Here is a 12,779-nt window from a genome sequence, read left to right as displayed (position 1 = left end):
CTGGCCTCAGTCTCTCTCTCCAGGAGATGGAAAGAAACTTCTGTGGAGATTTACAGTGTCAGCAACTAGACTATAGCTTTGCTCATTTCCAGGAGGCGCCCTTTGCATAGAATTCCACCAACATGGCAGCCTCTCGGATCATGGCAGTTCAATAACTATGGCAACACCCTGGGTAGCCCCTGTTCCTAACTCGTTAGGAAGAATGAAGATGGGATGAGAGCAGAAGGGGAACAAAGAAGAGCAGAGAGCCCCTTCCACAGGTCCAATACCAGGTAAGTTGCAATTCCCTTTTACCTTGTCCTCTGCTGCCCCCGGAAGCGGGCAGCTGCCCTGGAATCAGGAGATGGGGCGGGGGGGGGGGGGGGGGGTGGTGTCAGCTCTAGGCACACTGGCTGGGGAAACACTCCAAGTCAGAGGTTTGGGGCTGCCACAGCTTTCAGAGCACCCATCTCACACTACAGCTGGGACACTGGTCTCTGGAGGGCCATTAATATCCACTGCCCTCAGAGTGAGCCTTCTGGATCCTTTAAAGGAGACTCTTAAAGCCATCTTCTCCCTGCATTCCGATCTCCATTCCCGAGGCACAGGCCGTGCAAAGCCAGGATCAGCAGCCGTGGAGAAGTGTGGAAATCATTTACTACTCGTCTCCCCGTGGAATATGGAATTTCGGATCAAAGTTAGCATGGACCCGTCAGGCACTATTTACCCTCCCCTTTCTGAGTTCTGATGACTGACATTGTTCTGTTTTTATTTCTGGCCCTTGGAAGCAATTGTTTTAGAAAAATATTGTCTAGACCTGAAATTGAGTGAATGTGACATTAATTACAGAGGCTTTCCTCCGAGTGTCTTTGCCAGCTGTGCAATGTGCGCGGGAGCCGCTGGGACCCCAGAGAAATGAGGATGGTGGAGTCAGGGAGCCTCGGGCAGAAAAGCCTGCTGGGCCAAGCTCTGAACTCTGCCTTTAGCACAGCTTTCTTCACTTCACCCTCACTCCAGCCCGTAAAGCTGGCACCATCTCCCCTCTGTGACAGATAAAGCTCAGGAATGTTCAATATTATGTTCAGGATCCAGATCCACATCAGCTGAGCTCTGAAATGTATGCTCTTTGCATCCCACCCAGGTGACTGGACTCAGATAGCTTGGAATGAGACACACTCCATTTAGTCATGGATTCACTCAAAATAACAATGGGTTTGCATAGATTTTTAAGAAAGTGTTTTGCACCCTAACCTGTTTGGCTCAGTGGATAGAGCATTGGCCTGCAGACTGAAAGGTCCCAGGTTTGATTCCAGTCATGGGCATGTACCTTCGTTGTGGGCACATCCCCAGTAGGAGGTGTGCAGGAGGTGGCTGATTGATGTTTCTCTCTCATCAATGTTTCTGACTCTCTGTCCCTCTCCCCTCCTCTCTGTAAAAAAATAAATAAACAAATAAAATAAAAATCAATAAAAATATATTGTTTAAAAAAAGAAAGTGTTTTGCAACTGTGAATCCTACTTCATTACCGGCATGACATTCACATAATGGGTTATGATGACCGACAGTAAAGCAGAAATTTTGTGTTTTAATAATATAAGAGTATGTGCACATATGTAAGTAGGTGAGATGTTATGGATCTAAGGCTTACATGATTTGAAGGTCCTTACTTATGAAAAAGTATCAATGATTGTTTAGAATTAATAAAAAAAAAAAAAAGAATTACTAATTTTAAAAAACTGATCACAAACATCACAAAATCCATCACAAAATCCAGGTCAGATACAACATGATACCTTTATTGATGGTTTGACACTAGACACTATAATCTCCCACACTTCCTGGCAGTATAATCTTTGATCACCTCTTCATATGATTGCAAATTTTATAATAACACTTGCTACAGAAAGCAATAGCAAGACAATTGACCTTTTCTTTAGGGCAGCTGATAGAAAAAAATAAATTTTATTAATGATGGAAAAGTTTGCTGGGGTTTTGTTTGTTTGTTTGCAGCATCACAAATTGCACTTGAAAGTGCCATTGAACACATTAAGAATGCCGTCAAATTTGGAAAAATGTTTACATTATGGACCTAAGGCTTACATGACTTGAAGGGCTTTATTTACGAAAAAGCATAAAAAGTAAACGGTAAGGCTGGGTAGAATTTCCTATAGTCTAGCTTCTGGCTTCACACAGTTCAAAACATTTTCTTTTTCACATTTTCCATGATGATTACTGTAGGACAGATCCATATACTAGTAGGACAACTATGTCTGTGCTTTTGTGTCAGAGGGGTCATTGCAGTGGGCAGTAGAAGGACTCCTGCAAGTCATTCCTGTCTTGGGAGGACTGGCAATAACTTAGCCAGAAAGCCAAGTGCCTATAGATAGCTTCTTTCTGTCTATCTCTGTGTCGCACTGAACCCAAATTAGCTGTATCCTCAGCTCAACCTCTGTTTAATTGGATCCACAAATTCCCACATGCCTCTAGCACCACCCAACACATGGAGAAGATTGGTGGAAGGAAAGCTGGAATAGAAAGAGACAATGGTGTCTACATCTTTATTTTTTTCAAATATCACAACAAAAAATAACCATGTGAACACATCAGGAGGGCCCCTCCCCAGATGTTGTGCAAGTGAGTGATCCTAAAGTTTAAATCTCACTGGCTCCCTGGAAAATCCTTTTCTCATGTATGTATGTATGAGGGCATCTCCAATACAGCAATTAAGACTGTACTACCAATGGGAGTGTGTTTTTCCCTCAGGCGTGCTGGGGTTACAGAGGGCTGGGCACCGGAGCTTTGGAGTGTATGAAATGCCAATCTTGGTGCTCCGTAGCTGGCACCTTTCTAGTACAAGGGCCAGCAAATGTTTTCTGTAAAGAACTATTGTAGATGGTCATTATCTTACCTTTTGTGAGTCAACTACTCAATTCCATCATTCTAGGGCAAATAGCCCAGCTGCATTCCAGTATAACTTTAGAAAAACAGGGGTGGTGTTCTGGTAGGTCTCCCTGGAGTTGGATGTTTCCTTTATTGGGAAAGTGGCTTCCACAGCTGCCATGGGAGGTAGAGCGATTACTATCTGCCACCATCTTTGGGGGCAGGAGGGATTTGAAGGAAGAAAGAAAGAGGTGGAATCTTTTGGACAAGATCAATGACTTTTTGGGTACACAGGTTTTATTTTTTACTTTCTCCTCACATTTTTAAGTCAAATATTTTAATATATAGAATCAGACGTGAAGCTCTTTTATCTAACTTAGGTCACTTCACTGGTTGTAACTGAAATACTTGGTCAGAAGAATTTGTTTTATCCATACATGTTTAAGAACTCCAGTAAACCTTCTGGCTCTGACCCTTGCCAGTCAGACCTACTACCGTTGGTCCATGGTTATTTCTACAGCATGTATGTTAACATTACCAACATCTTAATTTTCCTGGGTTGAAATATTACAATGATTAAGGTAAAGTTTCTGTATTTATCTTCTTGAAAGAGGACTTACAGGAAAAACACAGAACTTTTTTTTTTTAACTTTGGAAACTTCAAACTATTTCACCAAATCACTATGATTATTGTATACTTCAGAGTTAAAATTAGGAATAAATTTTAGTATTACTTTCCCTCTCTTCTCTTCCCTCTCATTTTAACTGAGTTATAAGAATGGACTTGATTAAATAAAGTAGAAGGCATCATGTTGTAATTTAAAGTATTTTGGAGTTCAATTTTTCTCATATATACATTCTCTTTATTATATTATATTTCCACTCCCCAATTAGATGTTTAACAGATGCATATGTTTCATCTAATATACACTGATGGGAAAACGTCCAATATTAGTCCAGGGAGCTAGCTAATGTTCAACATAAATAGCATAAAAATATTTTATTTAACCCTTTAGGTCTGAGCAATTCCATTTACCAACCCTACCAAGAAAAATAAGCAACATTGCATTTGTATTTTGGTTATGTCAGAAAGAGCAAATCTTGGCTAATAATGAGTTTAACCTTTTATAGAAAGTTAGCGACTCTAATCCTTCCAATTGCAAAGTATTTTGTTTTTACTTCCCTGGAAATTATTTGAGGATATTTCTCCTATGAATTGTACAAGATCTATCAGAAGGGATGGATCCAAAGTTGTACTTTTGATAAGCAGTAAATTTGGGACAGTCTAACCCTTGGTATCCTACCTGAAGATTTCCCTCATGAGGAGGGAGTTAGGGCTCCGTGTAGTGATAGCACAGGGTGGTGAAGGATAAAGAACAGAGCCTCTGAGTTAGCATGAACTAGGTTAGCAGCCTGTCCTTACCACTCTGATGGTGTGAATTTAGATAGTAAATTAATCTCGAGAATCTCTGATTTTCATACATGATTGGAAATAATACTCAATTTTTTAAGAGTTAAGTGAGCTTACAGTATTATGTAAGAGGTTTTGATAAGCTATAACTTACCTAGTTAGGTCATATCTTTTTTTTTTTTTTTTTTTTTTTTAGTTCTTTATTGATTAAAGTGTTACATATGTCTCCTTCCCCCCCATCCCACTGACCTCTCCCAGGCTACTCCCACCCCGCCCCCAACACATGCCCTCACCCCCCTAGTGTCTGTGCCCATTGGTAATGCTTATATGCATGCATACAAGTCCTTTGGTTGATCTCTTATCCCCTCTGCCCCCTCCCTGCCTTCCTTCTGAGGTTTGACAGTCAGTTCGATGCTTCTCTATCTCTGAATCTATTTTTGTTCATCAGTTTATGTTGTTCACTATATAGGTTATATCTTTACCTCATTTCTGTAAATAGTGTTTATTGATTTTGAATACACATTTGAATTACCTGGGTAACTATTGATGCCCTGACAGACGCCAGAATAATAAAATCGAATAAATCATTGAAAATCTGAGTGCTTGTCTCTGAGATCATGTAACTGCCCCCACACCAATAGTGAGCACATGGGGCTGGAAATCTTAGCTCTCAATCCAAAAGCGTTTCTTTTGTATAAGGAAATGTCGTGGGAGGGAGGGAGGGAACTTGTAACAATAGATTATATTTTCACAGCTCTTTTATATTACATTTTACAGAGTTCTTTATATACATTACTGATTCTTGGCAACTTTGACAATCTTTTCTGCTTCCAAAGGATTACACCACTTGCAAAAGTTCACACGGTTTTTAAACGGCTGAACCAAGACTCACTCCCTGGTCTTCAAACTCCAACTCATTTCCAGTCTCCAAACTGCATATTAAGCCACTGCAGAGGATGCTGTTACCTGCTATGTCAAGTGTCGTATTCCTCTAAGCAGACTGGTGATGGGAGGAGGAGAGGGGCTCTCCCGTGTCTGACACCAAGTTACCTGCTCCCACAGCCCTGGAGTAAAGAGTTGGTTTTTGAGACAGCTGGTAGGCTTTTCTTTTTTTTTTTTTTAAATCAGGGGCTTCTTATCTGTAGTCTTATCTAAGAGCCAAGGGCAAGTAGTCCTTGGGTGTGTGGCTTTCCAGAGGAGAACAATTTCCCCCCAAATTAGAGGACTAAGATGGGATTGCCAATGTTTTTCTGTACCGAATGAGGCTAAAACAAAACAAAACAAAAAAAACTTGGTCTACTGAAACCAGTTTGGCTCAGTGGATAGAGCATATAGAGCATAGGCTTGCAGACTGAAAGGTCCCAGGTTCAATTCCAGTCAAGGGCAAGTACCGTGGTTGTGGGCACATCCCCAGTAGGGAGTGTGCAGGAGGCAGCTGATCAATGTTACTCACTCATTGATGTTTCTAACTCTCTATCCCTTTCTCTTCCTCTCTTTAAAAAAATCAATAATATATATATATTGATATATATATTGATATATATATCGATATATATATATATTTTTTAACTGGTCAGCTACCATCAATATCATCTCAATGAAAACATTTCATATTACCTCAAAAAAGTCAGAATAGACTTTCAGAAGAAGGGACAGCCTTTTCATGAAATAAATCCAGTTCTAGGATCAATCCTTCCCTCTCCGTGATCTCTCCTCTTTGCTCCATCCCTTTCTCCTCTCCTTTCCCTCTTTTCTTCTCATCTAAGGGAAGTCCAGTCCATGAACAGGCCTTTAGAACCAGAATCGAAGCTCTCCGTTCACCCTGGGAGCACATGCCTCTTCACTTTGGTAAAGATCCATGAGTGGGGGTGAATTAAAGCTTCGTGTTTCTCTTGGAGTCTCAGAAATCTGTGTGTTTCCAAGAAATGCGAAGGATAAAAATACGAGTGTACCACGCTGTAGGAAGACTTGCAACAGAGCAGAGTCGGGCCACCAAAGTGTTGAAATGTGCCCACTGAAAACAACAGGGACCCACCTCTCCTCTTCCCAAAGGAGGTGCAAACAGCTCAGCTGCCTTGGAAAACTCATAGTTTGAGAGCTGTCCATGCACTTGACAGCCACAGAGGGCTCCTTGGGGAAGAGCTGGGTGGGTCCCATCAAAAGAGCTGTGTTGCTTGGAGAGCAGCGCTCAGAGTTGGATGGGTCCCTTTGCATTGAGCAGATCGGGTTTCCCTCTGATTATATTTAATGCTCCTGTAATCACAGTTCAGCATGAATCACTTCATTTCCTTTATATTGTCCCACCCTCCTACCCGCACCCCTCTCCAGACACTCAAACCTCCCCGAAGAGTTCCTAGAAACTCCCCTCCAAGCCCAGTTCTATGGAAATCAGGACTATTTTTTGGGTTGGTTCTGCCATGCCTCTATGGGAACAAGGGACAGGGAGGGGATACAGATTCATTCAGTCTTTTGTGAGGACTCTTTGCATTCTGCAGACTACTGAGTGCTGTCCATGGACCAGCAGAATTGACATTCCCTTCCAGGACTCATGTGAGATGTGCCCACTCCAGAGCTACGAAATCAGAACCTGGATTTTAACAAGGTCCCCAGATGTATTATATTGTGCGTACACGAGAGGCTGAGTAGTGCTTCTCTACAGCACTCTGGAAGCTAAAATGCCTCCAATGTTGGCCTCTGCCCATAGCTGACATGCAGCTGATAGTTTTTTTAAAAATTAAAATCTTAATTCCCATACAACTAGAGAGTGAGCACGGGCCAAAGATTTATTGAACACATCAATCAAGAATCCTGCAAGATGGCCTTGGCTGGATTGCTCAGTTGGTTAAAGCACCATCCCAATACACCAAGGTTTTGGGTTCAATCTCAGGTCAGAGCCATGCATGAATCAACCAATGAAAGCAAAAATAAGTGTAACAACAAATCGATCTCTCTCTCTCTCTCTCTCTCTCTCTCTCTCTCTCTCTCTTTCTTTCTTTCTCTCTCTCTCTCCCTCCCTCCCTTAAAAAAGAAAGAAAAAAAAATAGGCCAATTGCAGGCTACCACAGCCTGCACCAGGCTTGCCTGGGTCCCTGGGCAGTTTTGGGATGATCGGCCAGAAGATAGTCTACTCCTTCTCTCTGAGCCCCACCACTAACCAGCGTGGCAGCCATAGCTGAGGAGAGCAGTGATGCAGTGGTCAGCCCTGCCAAGAAGGCCCAAGGAGAGCAGGAGGAGCCCAGAACACTGCCCTCATTGCCACTGAGCCCTGAGAATTTTGTCCACATCCAGAAGAACAAGGCGAGGTACTGCTTGACTCTCCACTCAAAACGTGCCAGTGGGTTTCGGTGAGAACTGAAAGAAGCACCTCAATGGAGAGTTCAGGAAACCGTATTTTGTAAAACTAACTAGAGGCTCAGTGCATGAATTCATGCACAGATGGGGTCCCTCTGCCTGGATGGCAATTGAGGCCTATCAAGGGGCAGGCTGGCCAGGAGGAGGGACCCCAAGAAATTGGAGGGGGGAGAAAGGAGGGGCTGTGGGAGGTTGGCTGGCCAGTGGGAGGGGCTGCACGAGATTGGCTGTGGAAGCACAATGACTCCCAGGGGGCAGTTTCTACATTGAGCATCTGCCCCGTTTTGGTCAGCATGCATCATAGCAACTTGTCAACTGGAATTCCAGTCCTTTGGTTGTAACCGTTGTTTAGGCTTTTATATATAAAAATGGAATTTGTTGCCAAAGAAAGAAGATATTACACTGTTTATCCACTCCCACACCAAGTCTGCCCCTGGACCCAAATGTGCAACATAAGAGACATGAAGGTTGTCATCCTAGGACAGAATCCATATCATGGACCCAACCAAGTTCATGGGCTGTGCTTTAGTGTTCAAAGACCAATTCCACCTCCACCCAGTCTGGAAAACATTTCTGAAGAGCTGTCTACAGACATAGAGATGGTTTTGTGCATCCTGACCATGGAGATGTATCTGGGTGGCCCAAACAAGGTGTTTTCCTAGTCAGCGCTGTCCTCATCCTCCAGGAGCATCAGGCCAATTCTCATAAGGAGAAAGGTTGGGAACAATTTACTGATGTAGTTGTGCTAAATCAGAACTGGAGTGGCCTCCTCTTCTTGCTCTGGGGCAAGTGCCATCAATAGGAAGTGCCACCATGTGCTGCAGACCGCCTATTCCTCCCCATTGTCATCTACAGAGGGTTCTTTGGGTGCAGACATTGCTCGAAAACCAATGAACTGCTACAAAAGTCTGGCAAGGAGCCCATCAACTGGAAGGAACTGTGACTCTGAACTGGGAGGGAGGAGGTCCTCCAGGCAGTTTCTAGAAAAAGCTGCTATTGAAGAATTTGTCAGTGACGAAGAGGAATTGAGAAAATAATTTCCCTAGTGATCGTTAAGCACTATGGAAACCAGGGAGAAAGTTTCAGTAAAGGGGCCATATGCCAACTGCCCAGGAGTGGCGGTGTTATCCAGCAGAGACTGTACCCTGTGACCACGCGTCTGACTCAGGAACTTGTCTGTGGCTTAGAAGACATGTCAAAGTTTTGGGAAAGGAGAGGAGGTCAAATTCTCTAGACTCTCCTCCCCTCTGTTTCCCCTCTGGTTGAGGATGAGGAGATAAATGCCTCTTTAGTATCTAAGTCAGCTGCTACTCGATTTTATTGTACCTATAGGTTAAACTTTAAGTTATAAGGTGTTGGGTGTTTTTGTATAGAAAGGCCCCCTTTGCACACGGGCCAGGTCCACTGCCCTTTGATCCTTTACAGAGCCCTCAGGCCCCTCCTGGAAGGAAATGGAATTTTTTATTTTTTATTTTTTTGCCAATTCCCAGAAATTAGGGATCAGTTTCCTGATTGTAGCAGAGGAGAAAATCCCTAAGGAACATTCCCTGCTGTGAGCCTTCAGACTGGCAGAAGCCAAGAGAAGTGTGGGGGACCTTCTTTATATTGTTCTCTGGGTGTTTCTAAGAAAAGGCAGTGGAAGCTGAACAAGAAGGAGGAGAAAAGGGGATTTTTTTTTTTTTTAAGAGGGGAAATGGTTTTCTCCCAGGTGTATCTTGAACTGGGAAAAAAGGAAGCATAGTGCCAAATGCTGTTTTCTTCTGGACTGAAATCACTTTGGGATACCATTTTCTGGAACACTGGAGAACTTAGCTCTTTTAAAAATTACTTATATGCCCAGCCAATGTGGTTCAGTGGTTGAGTGTTGACCTATGAACCAGGAGGTCACAGTTTCATTTCTATGTAGATGTTTTGTATTTTTTTAATCATTTGCTTAAGAGACCATCTTTATTGGGTCTGAACCTCCATCCTAGATCCTGTTAGAGATGCTATTAGCTGGGCCAAAGTTAAACCTGCTAGAGTTTGGTTACAAAAGGTTGTGGAAGTTAAAAAAAAAAAAAAAAGAATCCTGCAAGATGCTAAAACTAGTTTAAAAGAGAATAATGGAGACTATATATAGTCATATATATAGTCAATATAATAAATGAATATATTATATATATATTATATATATATATTATATTTATATATATATATATATATATATATATTCAATGAAATAAATATTGCTGAAATAAGATAGAAATTTTAAATACTAAATTAGTTAATGGCCTACAGGATAATATAACCGTAACCATTGAAGTTATATTTTCTAGTACACAGACATTACTTGCATCAGTGTCACATAAAAATTATATTCAATTAATCTATCTCCTAAAAATTAACATATGGGCTCTTAATTGATCCTATATAATAAAAGTGTAATTTGAAACTTGTTCCCTTGACCAGAGTTGTCCAGGAGTTTGACCAGGGGGTGAGGTTGGCTGGAGGAAGGAAGGGAGGCCCCAGCTGGCAGAGGCAACAGCAGGCAGCCAGGAGAAGGGAAGGAGTACCCAACTGGCAGCTGGCAGCTGGCAGCTGCTATGGTCCCTACCAGTGCACAAATTTCATGCACTGGGCATCTAGTATTAATAATAAGCCTAAGCAACCATCCAACCATCCAACCAATGGCTATAATGTGAAATGACTACCAGGGTCAAATGCTCCAACTGGTAGCTATGATGCATACTGACCACCAGGGGACAGACGGCCAACACAGGAGCTGCCAAACTGAGGTTCTTGGATGAGGCACCTAGAACCAGAGAGGAGAGAGCCCGATTCCAGGGTGCATAAATCTGGAACCCCTCAGGGGATGTCAGAGAGCCAGTTTTGGCCCAATCCCTGCAGGCCAGACCTAGAGACCCCACATGCCAGAGGGAAGCAGCTCATTCCACAGATGCCCTTTGAGCCACAGCGCTGCCCCAGGTGTGGCAGGTCGGGAAGGGACCGTGGGAAGTTGGCTCCACAGCGTGTCTGGCCCTTTATCACCCAGTCCCACCTCACAGGCCACCTTCTAATTAATTTCCTTTCAATGTGCACAAATCCATGCACTGGGGCACTAGTATTAAATAATAAGTCGAAAAGGCTACATCCTCATAACAATCAGATTACTCTTAGGAAGGCTGATGAGCTGGTGCTCTAATATGACTCTGAAAGGGGACTTCGTAATTCTTTGTGTTATTTCAAAATTTTAAATAATATTTCTTAACATAGAGCATGACCAGAGGGGTGCTGTCAGCTTCCCCCTGCCACAAGGCATCTTGTCCTCCAACCTTCCCAGGACACATGTCCCACTCCACTAGGCTTCAACTCTCCTCATGGGAGTTACTTCATGATTAGAATACAAGATTGAGGCTCTGCCTCTAGAAAGCACCCATGAAGATGCCTGGGGCTTACCTGGGATAGAAACCAGAGGAATGAGGGGGAGAGGTCTTATCTAATTTTCTTCCTTTAATGTATTGGCATGGATTTATTTAACTGCTAGATGTTAGAGTCCAGCCCTCAGGAGATAAGAAATAAATTGAGCATTCACAATGAGAAGGTGAATTCAAAAAGTTCAATACTCTAGGTATTAACTTACTTTTGTAATGGACAGATTTAATAGTGTTGTATTTTTTTAATTTTTACTAAATTATTTTTAAAATTTTTTTTACTAAATTTATTAACATTGCTTAATAAAATTATGTAGGTTCCAAGTGTACATTTTGCAATACTTCATCTGTATATTGTATTGTGTGTTCACCACCTAAAGTCTAGTCTTTGTCACCATGTATTTGACTACCTTTACCCTCTATTATCTCCCTCTACTCCCCATTTCCTCTGGCAATCATCATACTTTTGTCTTTGTCTGTGAGTTTTTATTTGTCTGTATTATTCATTAATTTGTTGCTTTCAGATGTATATCCCATATACGAGTGAAATCATGATTCTTGACTTTTCTATCTGACTTATTTCTCTTTGCATGATATTCTAAAAAATCATTTATGTTGTTTCAAATGGCAATATTTCATTTTTTTTTCTTATATCTGAGTAGTATTCCATTGCATATACGTACCACATCATCTTTGTCCAATCATCTATCAACACTCGAATTGTTTCCATGTCTTGGCCACCGTGAATAATGCTGCAGTGAACAGAGGGTGCATATTTAGGGAAACCATTTAGTTATGAGATTTATGTTCCATGATATTGGATTTTGTTCTAACAAGGAGTACAAATGTTGTATGGGAATATAAGAACTAGATTTGTGTGTTATCTTTCAAGTACTATTATTTTTTAATTTAAAAAAGGAAAAAGAGAAGAACAAGTTATTGGACACCAGAATAGGAGCGGAGACATTGTGAGCAGGTCCAATGAAAATCTCCCACATGGGCACCAGGACCAGCGGGAAGCGTGGGTGTGTGGCCCAAGGAGGAAGGACTGATGGAAAATGGGACCAACAAGTGAGGGAGACACAGAATGTACTTTTATTCATTCCGTGTTTATTCACCAACTACCATGTTCTGGGCATTGAACTAGCAAGATGAATAACCTCCATCTCTCTCTTTCAGGGCTGCCATAGTCAAGGCATTTTTACTGTCGGCTTTTAAAAGAGGCTTCAGGGAGCACCTGGAATCACAAGCATAATATTGTGTTTATATTCATTTTTTTCTGGGAAGAGAGTCTATGACTTTAGCCAGAATCCTAAAGTACTTGCGTCCTCAAACAGAATCCAAAGACTAAGTAGACATGAAATTTTTAAGAAGAGGGCTCAGACTCACAACATTTGCATCATTAGCTCCGGAGACAAACAAAGTGAGCAAATTAGTCATGTGGAATATAAGTAATGCCTGTTTAGAACGTTTTCTTAGGGAAATTCCACAAACCTTTGGTGTTGAGGCAACTTCCTAGGATAATGGCAACTTACCTGAGCTGCCCTTAAGGTTACCGCTGCTTCTATCTGAAAAGTCCGCTCATTCTCGCTGCTTTCCTGGGGCTCCGTCCATGGAGTCTTCCTAGAATTTTCAAGCCCTCGGAGGGCGCTTATTCCTCTGAACTCCTGTGTCCCTTGGCCCATCTGGTCTTATTAATGACTCATGTATTTCTTTTCTGTGCACTGAAAGCATTTTTAGAGCAGGGA

General features: G+C 42.0%; 1 pseudogene; it reads left to right on the top strand.

Moving 5' to 3' along the window:
* Positions 1-213: 213 nt before the first annotated feature.
* On the top strand, positions 214-9,681 carry LOC118706006 (annotated as a pseudogene).
* The last annotated feature ends 3,098 nt before the right edge of the window (positions 9,682-12,779 follow it).

This window comes from Pipistrellus kuhlii, unplaced genomic scaffold, assembly GCF_014108245.1.
Source record: "Pipistrellus kuhlii isolate mPipKuh1 unplaced genomic scaffold, mPipKuh1.p scaffold_m20_p_5, whole genome shotgun sequence".
Taxonomy (NCBI): Eukaryota; Metazoa; Chordata; class Mammalia; order Chiroptera; family Vespertilionidae; genus Pipistrellus; species Pipistrellus kuhlii.
This window is presented reverse-complemented; position numbering and strand designations above follow the sequence as displayed.